Genomic DNA, 11,684 nt, shown 5'->3' on the forward strand with positions numbered 1-11,684 from the left:
TGCAACTGTAAGGGTTGTTTTTTTTTTTGGTTGTGTTTTGTTTTTTTTTTTTTTTTTTTTTTTTTTTTTTTTTTTTTTGTTAACCCTCATAATTCACTTAAAAGACAAGCAAGAGAATTGCAATTCATTTAACTGGTGGCTGGCAAGATAGTTGAAGCTGAGAATAACTGAAAGCAAAGAATGCTAGAGAAATTATGAAGTAACAAAATAATTTTTGTCAGACTTTTGGAAGACTAACAAGGCTGGGATCTGAAGGACAATGCATTGATGTTCTGCAATATGTGTAAAGTGTGGGACAGAAAATAATAATAATTTGTGTGCATGCAAAATTTGTATTTGCCTTGCCCTGTTTGTTTTCTGTTTCTCGTATTTATAATCCTGCATTTCAAAGATGCTTTGTTCTATGTGAAGAGCTTAACTTTGCCATTATGTGTGCAACAAATAGCTCTGTCCTTGAGTATCTCCTTGCTGTCAAATCTCAAAGTACTGACTATGCAGATGCTATAATTATTTGAAAGGCCACTTATATCCTAGGATTTGTTTTTTCCTTTCTCTGCTGAGTGAGAGTAGTTTGTACAGCTGCTGAAGAAGGAAGAAAATTGTTTTTATTTTCTTCTTATGAAAAATAATTACTAATAGTATTACATTATTCATAATAAAAATTATTGAAATGCTCAGCACTTAGAAGACTACTGAGCTTAAGAACTACTGTTTTCAGAAAAAATGTATTGCTTAAAAACAGATATATGATGTTAAGGATAGTTTTGCACTGATGCTTTCTACAGTTTGTGCTATGCATGCATATATTCTTTTTCAATATATAATCTAGTAATTATGACCATCCACACTGAGAAATGTGCTCCTAATTTGTAAGTCGTTTCTATAGTTTTAGCAGGACTATATTCCACTACTTATTTAAGAAGAAATACTGTAATTTGCCCTTAGTTATTTAAATGTTGGCTAGCATATAGTATATGCAGAGGACAGCTGAAAGAAAAGAGAGATACAGGAATTCTAATATAACAAGCTGCCTTTTAACAGAGCTTTGAAAGATTATTAAGACTGGAATGAAAAGGCTATGAGATTACAGTTTTCTGCAACATTAATGTTTGCTGCAGAGGAGCCTTGTCCTGTTTTTGTGTGTGCATGTAGTTAGTGACGTCAAACTAAGTAATGTGATGAGAACTAAAAGTCAAGGAACAAGGAGCGAGAAGCTGTGACACCATTCTGCTGCTTTTCCAGATACAGAAGTTGTGGAGAGCTGAGTGAGCAGGAGGAAGACTAGGGCAGTCCAAGGGAGCTGGCTGGAAAGAAAAGGTGAGATGTGCTGTTCCTGTGAGGAGCCCAAAGAAGATTGCTTGTGAGATTCCACAAAAATGAAAAGGACACTGAACTCCACCTAGCCAAAATTGAGTTTAATTATAAGCTTAGAGGGAAAGCAAGCCTCCGTCTCTGCTCTGAACTGTATTTCTATATGGATAGGTTTACATCCATATATAACACATGCTACACACATAATTTTGATATTTCATTGTTGGTTCTGTTAAAGATTCCCGGTGAGTGCTGTCTGGCTTTGGTGGTGTGCTATCCTTTGCTTGGCCTGTGTGTACTCTCTTCTGTAGAAGGATTCCCAGGTTAGGACCTCCATGGTTTCTTCCTCAGAGAGCCAATTCAGAGAATTCACTTAGCTTCTTTGCAGTTATCTTATCTTTTCTCAGGACTGTCTTTAGCATTATAAACACTTTGTTGGGCTCTTTTTTTCTGAGGTGTTAGACAAAGGATTTAGAACTATTTTTGATCCCTGTATCTGGCTGCTCCTCAAACTCTTTTTTGCCCATGCTAACTATGCTTTTAAATTTATTCTGCTGATAGTTATTATTTTTTTTATTTTTCCTGTGGTTAAAATTGTAGTATTTTATTTCTATTGTCTTATTTCTATCCCATGCATAGGATTCTAGCTTTTGTGAGGAAACATTGCTTGGTAAATTGTAAAGCTTCCCCTATCAAATGAAAATTCAGGACTTCAAAATAATAGAAAACCTCTCTAAAAGAACAAGACCAGATTTTATTTTGACAAGTATGCAAAAATTCATGTCAAATTTTATGAATAAGACCCCTTCCCTACCAAAAGAACTTTGAATGTTGAAAAAATTTTGCAAAGAAGAAACAAACAAAATCTAAAAAGTCATAAGCCTGTAAGCTTAAGAGTAATGGCATAATTTAAAATTTAAAAAATTCTCTGGAAGGAAAGTATATAATTCACTATAGAGAAAACATATGATGCAAGCCATAACCTTCCAAAGTCAACTTTTTGCGTTGTGTCTTTTTCCCAATTTTATCTCCTTGAATTTTAAAATTTAAAACTTTTTTTAAAACTCACTTGCTAAAACGTCTTAGGGCTATTTTTGCTGTTTTAACAATAAATAAATTATAGCATTGTCCTTTTGTAGTATATCAAAGTTGGTGTGGGCTGTTAAGTATTCTTAATATGCTTAAAATATTTTTTCAAATAGTTTCCTGTATACTGATATTCCTATGCTTTTAGCTTCAGAATGGTGAAAATTCATTGATTCATTTATTGATATGCCTTGCAGTTTCACATACCTATTTGTCTCAGTCTCCCTAGATGGCAAAAGACAGAAGCACATTGAAAAAGTCATTAAATCTTCATAGCGTGAAGAATTCCAGAAATAAAAAAAAAAGAAAAAAGAAAAAAAGAAAAAAAAAGAAAAAAAAAAGGGCTGTGGTGCTTAAGTTCCAGGTTCTGGTCAAATTCCACACTCATCACAGTGAAAGCATTAAGGAAGATTAATGACCAACAGCTTATACATTAGAGTCAAGGCTGATTTTCCGAGCTCTCTACAAAGGATCACTTTAATTTTCTTTTTTTTTTTTTCCCCTGAAAATTTTATCAAGCATAAAATTAAAATGTAGAAAGAAGTGTGTTCTTTTTCCTCAAAATCCAGAACTGCATTTTCTTCAGGTGGTATCAGCTTTCATTGGAATGAGTTCATTCCAGTGCCCTAGATACTCAGGATTAAAATATTTAGGTGAACTAGTAACACCAATAATAGAGACTGTAGATATAGGTTTAGCTGTTGTATTAATATATGCATGCCAGATATAAGTCTAGGTGCCTATTTAGATCTGTTAGATATAGTTAGAAATACAGATATATCTATATCTGTGGCAAAATCCTTGGTCTAAATGAGAATATTAAAAACTATAGTAAATCTTTTAATTCTACCTACTTATTCTTTCTATTTTATAAGGCTATCGTTAGAGTTCGACATGGAAAAACAAGAAGAAACCTTTTGAACATCATTTCTTCACAGAATTTGGGACATTAAGTCTAAACTGTGTAGTGTTAAGAAATTTATAATTCATCAGGCTCGCCTTCATTCCAATAGACCCTACAAATTTTAATGATACAAGTGTAAAAGAATCTTCCTAGGTACTATGCACATAAAATCCAATTGTGAACACTTATCACAAAACACATGATTCATGAGTGCCACAGGCAAGGGAACACCAATTAGGCAAACTGTGTTCCAGATGGTGCATTTTCTGATTTTGGATAATTGCTTGAAATGATACATGTAAAAAAAAATAAAGTGGAAACCTTGCTGCAGTCTAAATATATTATCTAAAGGGCAAGGGACTGTAGCAATTTGCCTGGGCTTTAGTTTTAGAAAGGTCAGGGAATGATCTGACTGAATTCATGATACTGAAGCACTCATGGCAAATGCACAGAATTTTCAAATTGCCTGAATGTGAAAAAAGCATTATGTATCTCTGGTGTGCTTCATAGAATCGTAGAATCTGCCAGGTTGGAAGGGACCTCCAAGATCAAGTCCAACCCTTGATCCACTACTGCTGCGGTTACTAGACCATGGCACTAAGTGCCACATCCAGTCTCTTCTTGAAAACCTCCAGGGACGGAGAATCCACTACTTCCTTTAGCAGCCCATTCCAGTGTTTGACCACCCTCTCTATAAAGAAATTCTTTCTAATATCTAACCTAAACCTCCCCTGGCACAACTTGAGACCATGCCCTCTTGTCTTGCTGATAGTTGCCTGGGAAAAGAGACCAACCCCCACGTGGCTACAACCTCCTTTCAGGGAGTTGTAGAGAGTGATGAGATCTCCCCTGAGCCTCCTCTTCTCCAGGCTGAACAACCCCAGCTCCCTCAGCCTCTCCTCATAGGACTTCTGCTTGAGTCCCTTCACCAGCCTCGTTGCCCTCCTCTGGACCTGCTCCAGCACCTCAATATCCTTCCTGAACTGAGGGGCCCAGAACTGGACACAGCACTCGAGGTGTGGCCTCACCAGTGCTGAGTACAGGGGAAGAATCACTTCCCTGCTGGCCCTGCTGGCCACACTGTTCCTGATACAGGCCAGGATGCCATTGGCCTTCTTGGCCACCTGGGCACTGCTGGCTCATGTTCAGCTTCTTGTCAATCCAAACTCCCAGGTCCCTCTCTGCCTGGCTGCTCTCCAGCCACTCTGTCCCCAGCCTGTAGCGCTGCATGGGGTTGTTGTGGCCAAAGTGCAGGACCCGGCACTTGGCCTTGTTGAACCTCATCCCGTTGGAATCAGCCGAACATAACATGATTATTAGACTACAACGATATGCATCTCTTGTTTAGTACTCTGAGAGAGGCTCCTCTTCTACACTTTGACCAGTCAGAGCGGTGAAGTGATACTGTCTCTAGGTGTGGATTTGAAAAGTCCTCTGCTAGAATAAGCATAGTGCAAAGATCAAACAGCACAGTGTCATTTTTTCCCCTCATTTCTCAGTTTGCTGGCTCTGACAGCGAGGCATGTCAAGTGTGAATGTGCATTGTGGAATTTGTGGTTTGTTGCATGAAAATTCTTACAGCCCTTGGCTCCTTAACATAAAACCAGAGAAACGTTTAGAAACTATTACAGAAGCAAACAAAGGGAAGAAAGCCACTGAATAAGAAACAGTCCTTAACTGCTTGTATTGATGATATGCTTTAATGGACAGAGGGAGAAACAAAATAATTTTTTTTCCTCCTTACTCAGGTTCTGTCTGTAGAAATGGCATCTGTAGAAGCCTTTCAGTGCTGTGAACACCACTGCATTTAGGCTGGCTCTGTGTGCTCTTTTCACATGAAATGTGCTGAACTTTGACAAGGGAGAGGTTCAAGGGCAGACTAAATTTCTATGTCTGCAGGGATATCATGGTGTCTACATTTTATGGAAGAAGCAATGCTACTTTTCTCTCCATTGAAGGAGGGAGCAGAATTTTGTCTCCACAAACTTCTACTATGTTAAGTTCTTTGGGCTGATACTAGGAAATGGGTTTTCTTCTTCCCATCTCCCTTAACATAAGTAATCTGAGTGCTTCTCTTGTTTTCATTGTCTGACTGCTTTGAAGTAAAAGTGTAAAAACAGAGCTGCATAATACAGTACAAAATGACCAATGTTCTCATTTTTGTCACTGGAAATATTTTTCATAGTGAACCAATCTTTCCATAATATATACTGGTTAGAATATCTCTCACACTGCACAGTTTGGAAGTGAGTATACAGCACTTAGAAAACAAATCACAGTGTTTCACCAGAAATACCTTTTTTTCATTTTGCAGAGTTGTCTGAGTAAATCCTGTCAATGCACGGATGGCAGCAAGGCCTAGTCAACAAGCCATGTGCTCATTTCCCACTCCCTTTTTTTCTATTTTGTTTTTGTTTTGAGGAGAAAGCAGATGGAATATTATTTTCAGCTTTATTCATTGGAATATGGATGTTCCTGTAAACATAAATCAGTGGGCCAAACTGCCCATAGGCAAAGCGCCATGGAAATGTTCTCTGAGAGTATGATACAACTGACGTACAGAAAAGTGCTTGTGACTGGTATCCAGGGTCTAGAGAACTAGTGTATATCAAGCCTGTGTAAGCCCAGACTTAAAGCTTGATGCTGATATTTGCTAGCATTGTAGAAGGAAGATTCCATATAAATGGGGAGCAAAGCTAAGAGGGGGACAAAAGGTACACCATGTGGCACAAGGAACCAGTACTAAAAGAAATGATCTAAAGCTATTAGCTCTGTTACACCTATACGATGTAATAATGAAAGTTGTTCCCAATAATGGCAGTTACATTTTATTTTTCTATTTCTAACCATAATTAATATCTTCATCTTGCTTTTCTGATTGCAGTTGAACAGTAAGCTGAAATTTTCAGATAATAGTTAGTTATAATCTTAATATTTAATTTCTTTAGGGGCAATGTTCGTTGTAGATCCCATTATTTTATTCGTGGAATTAGGACGGTTTTATATAATGTGTATCCAATATACAGTTACCAGCACTGAATTTAGCTGTCTGCCTCCAGCTGTCTGTATCCTATAAGGCTTATCTTCAAACTGTTTTCTACTCAAAATAGCTTAATATTCTTGGTAACTTTGGCACTTTGCTATTCAACCTCTTTCTCTCCTCCTCCCAGATCTTGTATTAAAGCTATAGATTTTCCTCTTTTCTCCACTATGACTCTGTTCCCTGAGTTTTAGCCACATAATTTTCAGTGCATAGACCTCTTTTATTTCATGGATACTTAGATCCCTTATCATCTCTTGTTAAAGGAACTTGGCAAAAGCCATTTAGATGAACCAGGTGACTGTCAGTCAGATCCGTCTTGGCAAGGTGCTTGTTATTTCTTTCAGAGAACTTCGAGACTACTCATGCAAAGGCATTTGAGAAGGTGAATTAGATCATGTGGGAGTTTTGTGAGCAACTTTAAATGTATCCATTTTATTTTCAGGATCTGAATATTGTTGTGTTACTATATAAGACTGTGTGGTATGCAAATATAAACTAAATCTTGGTGATGATTCTGTAAGTCTCATCTTTAAATCCTGAAAAAAGTAGGCTCATTTGGTAGTTGAAAACAAAGGAGTGAGAGGTAGTACCAACTCTGGCTCTTTCTGATTGTTGAGTTCTTGTTGTTTCTATTTGGAGGTGTCAGGATGAGATCAGCTTCATCATTACAAAATATTTATACCTACAAATTTGCAAGTTGTAATGACTGTAGTTAATTGATGTACCTTTGGGCCCAGTTCTGTGACTGATGGTGTATGGGAAGTTCTTTGTTCCACAAGGAGATCTCAGTGCTGCTTGTCTTAAACAACCACAAGACTTCCAGAAATTAAGAGGAAGCTACAGAGTATACAGGCTTTATGAAATCCTGATTAAAAGAGTAAATGTGGGTTTTTGTACTCTATTACAGACTTGTGGTGGAAGACACTCAGATAGCCCTTATGATTTCATGTTTTTTTCCCTAATACCAGTGTGTCTGACAAATGGTTACAAACTTGTACAAGTACAGGAAGCACTGTGGAAGCAAAATGGCAAACCTGTTTCAGTATAAATTTTTGAGTAGTGCTTAATAAACATTAGAAATAATGGTGATATATTTTTAGTATATTGCTTGGGGTAGATTTTGGTTGGCTTGAATAAGGTTTACTTCATTTCGTCTGTCCATATCCTTTTTGACTAATGTTAATGTTAATCAGTCTCAGCACAAACCAATATGCATGTATTATTATTAGCAATAATATCTATTGAAAAGAAAGGTGTGGAGAGCTGAAAATAAAGTTCTGAAGTAAAGGGTCACTAGCAGGAAAAATGAGAAGTTTAATTTTACTTCTCCTCTCTTATTTGTGGTAACCTAACAAAGTATCACTAAACACCGCTCCAGGCAGCAGTGTTGGACAGAAGTACAGTACATTGTAGAAATACATTATAATTCACTTTTTTTTTGTGGTTTTGGGTTGGTATTATTAACAGATCTGTTCTGAATGTTACCTTTCACCTGTTTATCAATAGTTTAATCTATCCCAGTGTTTTTCTGAATATTGAACTTAAGCCATTTGCCTTACATTTCTGTCCTTATTTTCTCATTTTTTAAAAGTACCTTTCCTCTTTGCCACGACTAATGGCTTTGAGATTTCATTGGCAGTTTGATATAGTACTTTAAAATGAGGCCTCTGAAAACATCTAATTTATATTTGCTTCAACCTGTTCTCTCCTTATCTGGTACTTACCCCTTAAATACAGGTGTGAACAGTGATAGCAAGTAAATCGTAGTTGACTTCTTAATGCAGATTGACCAACATGAGACAATAAATACTTTTAATTTTTAGAGTGGGTTAGGAGTTTGGTTTTAAAATGGATTAACAGCCTAAATTAAACCTCAGTTAATCCAGAAGATATTTAATGGAGCTAAAAATTTGTCAGTAACTAACCTAAATCACATAACTTGTGTTGCCTTTATATCACAATTCTCTTAACTTGACAAAGGAGTTATGTACCAGTCTCTAGCACTTATTCAGATCTCACATGTAAACTCAGTTTGAGAGCTACTGTTTTTCTGCAATCTCAGTAGTAATGCTGTTTTGTTTTTTTTAATCAATTGGATCAAATAAGTTCCATTTTTCATTTTGTATGCAGGTATTCCTCTTTCTGTATCCCTGGAAAGGTTTTAGAATACTTCTTTGTAGTATACCAGGATTTGAAACATATGACTTTGTCAGCATGAAACTGAGTTTTTTCCTATCCTGAATCTTGCATTACTGTTCTCTGCAGATAAAATTATAAAAGGACAAAAGGTCCTGCCCTTTTGATTTATTATAATTGTACTGCCATTTTACTATCCTTCCTTAAAAAGTATAAGTGTCTACACAAGGTACTAAGCACTGGAGAATCAAAGCCTGTCTCTTCCTCTTAATCACATTCTAGTTTTTCTGTTCCCTTGTATTCGCGTCTTGCCTGGAAGAAGTTACATTAACTTTGCTAACTTTAGAAACTTTTGTCTTAATTAGGGGCAGGGGTTGTTAACATTCCCAGTTAGATGTAAGAAATCCTTATATAATTCAGCTCAATTTCTTTTCCAAGCAATTTAAGAAAAGTCTGTGAAAGTAACACTGCAACTTAAGTAGTGTCCACAAAATATACTTACACTAGTTTCAAATTAGCTGTTTCAGAGCTTAATGAATACAGGTTCTTCAAAGACTGAAAGACTTCGGAACTCACTCCTTGACACTTGATCAGTGTTGGATGATCTGAAAAAGAGGTGCCATTCATAGCTGTGCAAAACTTGATGGGTTTATACATTTTTTTAAAAGACTTTAATCTACTTGCCTTTACGTTCATTGAATTTTGGTTTGTGTTTGGATTTAGCTGGATCTCAGAACTCCAAGCAAAATACTGGTTTCACCCAATTTCACACTGCAATCATGCAAAACCCACAAATTCTGGCTGGTTTTGATGTGAAACCATAACATATGTTGGCCCAAGTTCATAAAAAAGTATGTGAACCTTTCAGTTAATGTCGGCTGAGTTCCCAGTTTGTAATGAAACATTAAACCAAGTAGGTCTTTTTACACAGCTTTGTATTTTTTGTGCGTGTTTCTTTTAGAACTGATGTCAAAACATCTCTGATACCTTAAAAACAAGTCTGTTCTTCTATAGTTTTCCATGTGTAATTGCTTTTTTTGATAGCAACTGGAGGAAGATGATGAACTGAAGCCCTTTGAAGGGGAACTGATGCCAAAACATCTCCTAATCAGCTACTGTGGATCAGAATCTCATACTCCCTTTCTTCATCAGTCCATTTGCTTCAGCATTAGTATTTGTTCATGATTTCATAGCAAAGAGAAATAGGGCCCTGGATATTCTGCTGTGGTTTTGGTTCAGCTGTTAACTAGGTCATATCCCACTCACTATTGGTTCAAGGTTTTAGTGGGACAGTTATAAATTCCTACTTATTTTGCGTCCAGTATATCAGTAATGAAAATCTTGTTTCTATTATTATAAATGTTATGATTATTAATCCTGGATGGAGAATTATTTTTATGGAGGATGGGCATGTTTCCTTTTATGGAGAAGGTAGTCAAACAAAGGACTTTGATTTAATCACTCTTTTGTGATCCAAAGAGTGTGAGATCTTGCATATAATTTCTAAGTATGGCAATAGCTACAGGCATTTTCATCAGTTAAAAAATACGATCCCATTATATGTGGAAAAAACTATTCTAAGAAAATATTCAGTTATGGAATCATTATCTACATGGCTCTCTTATTTTTCTAGGTACTGAGATCTACAAAGATTTAGCTGATTGTGAAATATGTTGTTGGTTCTGTTATTTGCTTTTAAATCTATGGCAGTATTACATTCCAACCTAGTTACTTATGTCCAGACCTGAAAAGCTGTGAAAAGTGGGGAATGGGTTACACTCAACTCATCACTGGTACCCATGCAAACCAGTGCTGTAAGGAGCAGTGACTGCACTGAGGGAAAGAAGACATTTGCTACAGCAGCTGCATTCTATGCCAAGACTTGTAAGAAGACAGAACCAGCAGGGAGTTTGGGGTGCCATGGGTGTCATGCTTTGTCTTCCTGGACATCTCAAGCTTCATAGGATGGCATGAGAAATATTTCTAGAAATCTTGAGTTTATGTAGTTGGGGAAATGCAGAAATGTCTTAAATGAATTTAATAGGGGATATATAATTTGAGGACTCTTATTTTACTTAGTAGGCAGGAAACACTTCTCATAGTTTCCATTCTATCTTTTGTCTCAGGTTTGGTTGTGCACTGCTTGGGGAGGAGGAAACCTTGGTATCTCGTTTCAGCTGTTCCAAGTGCAGAGGATCTCAACCTGTTACCTGCTCACACATCAATTTGTAATCATATAGTACCACTGTTACTAAATTCAGAAAAACAAGAAGTGAACTTAAAGAACACAGTGGTGGTTTCTGATGGTTTGAAATAAGCAGTGGTGAAACCTGCTTATGTTTTAAGTCTCTTAGCCAAAAGTAAGTCAGCATTGTCATATTGTATCTACCCTTTCCACTGGCTACAATTGAAAGGGCTTTTAAAATAGTTTTCTGAGCCTTGTCCTTTGCTCCGATTTCTTTATCTCCTATAATATAAATTCATTAAATACTGTATGGAATTTCTTGTGACTTGGTTAACATGAAAGACTAATGTACTATTAGTTTTTTCTGAGAAAACATGCTCTTTGTTGAATGATACAGCAGGCTACCTCATAATAGCATTACATAATAATGATGTCAAAGGCTCTACTTGAGAAGAAAAGGTTACTCTTGGTTGTCATACTTTTTCAGGAAAATATATTGTGTTTGTATGTGCTACAGAAAAAAATGGCATTTCCGCTACACTGTGGATAAGGTGTCAAATGTGTGAAAACAACATTAATTCTGTTATTAGAGTTAGATTTGCTGGATCCAAGTACATAGATATATGGACTAAGCGATAAAACTCTTTATTTTTGGCATGTCAGTATGAGTTTATCATAGCCAAACCTAATCTGAAACAGTCTGATATTCCTCTTGTGTGAGGAGCACTGAAGAAATGACTGCTATCTGTATACCTGTCTCTGTTGTCAAAGAGCTGTGTGACCCTGGGCAAGTCACCTCATTTGTGTGTTAGTTTCTGCGTTTATAACAAGAGAATCATGTTACTCAGAAATCTGTATAAAGATCTCTTATGAAAAGCACACTTAGAGCTAAATCACTGTTGTTACTGGTTGTAAGAGGTGAGAGTTTCAACTGTGAACTCTATTTATTACATAGCAGTGGAGTTTGGAGTAGCATGTGGTTGTGAACTGTAAAGAACATCTAGCATATATTTTTCCTC

The 11,684-nt window shown here is 36.5% G+C and overlaps 1 long non-coding RNA gene across 1 annotated transcript; it reads left to right on the forward strand.

Annotated features, from left to right (window-relative positions):
• Positions 1 to 1,245: 1,245 nt before the first annotated feature.
• On the forward strand, positions 1,246 to 10,740 carry LOC108492936. Its single transcript, XR_001873280.1, has 2 exons — positions 1,246 to 1,317; positions 10,607 to 10,740. It is a non-coding gene; the product is annotated as an uncharacterized LOC108492936 (long non-coding RNA).
• The last annotated feature ends 944 nt before the right edge of the window (positions 10,741 to 11,684 follow it).

Source organism: Lepidothrix coronata, unplaced genomic scaffold, assembly GCF_001604755.1.
Source record: "Lepidothrix coronata isolate B3197 unplaced genomic scaffold, Lepidothrix_coronata-1.0 Scaffold13, whole genome shotgun sequence".
Taxonomy (NCBI): Eukaryota; Metazoa; Chordata; class Aves; order Passeriformes; family Pipridae; genus Lepidothrix; species Lepidothrix coronata.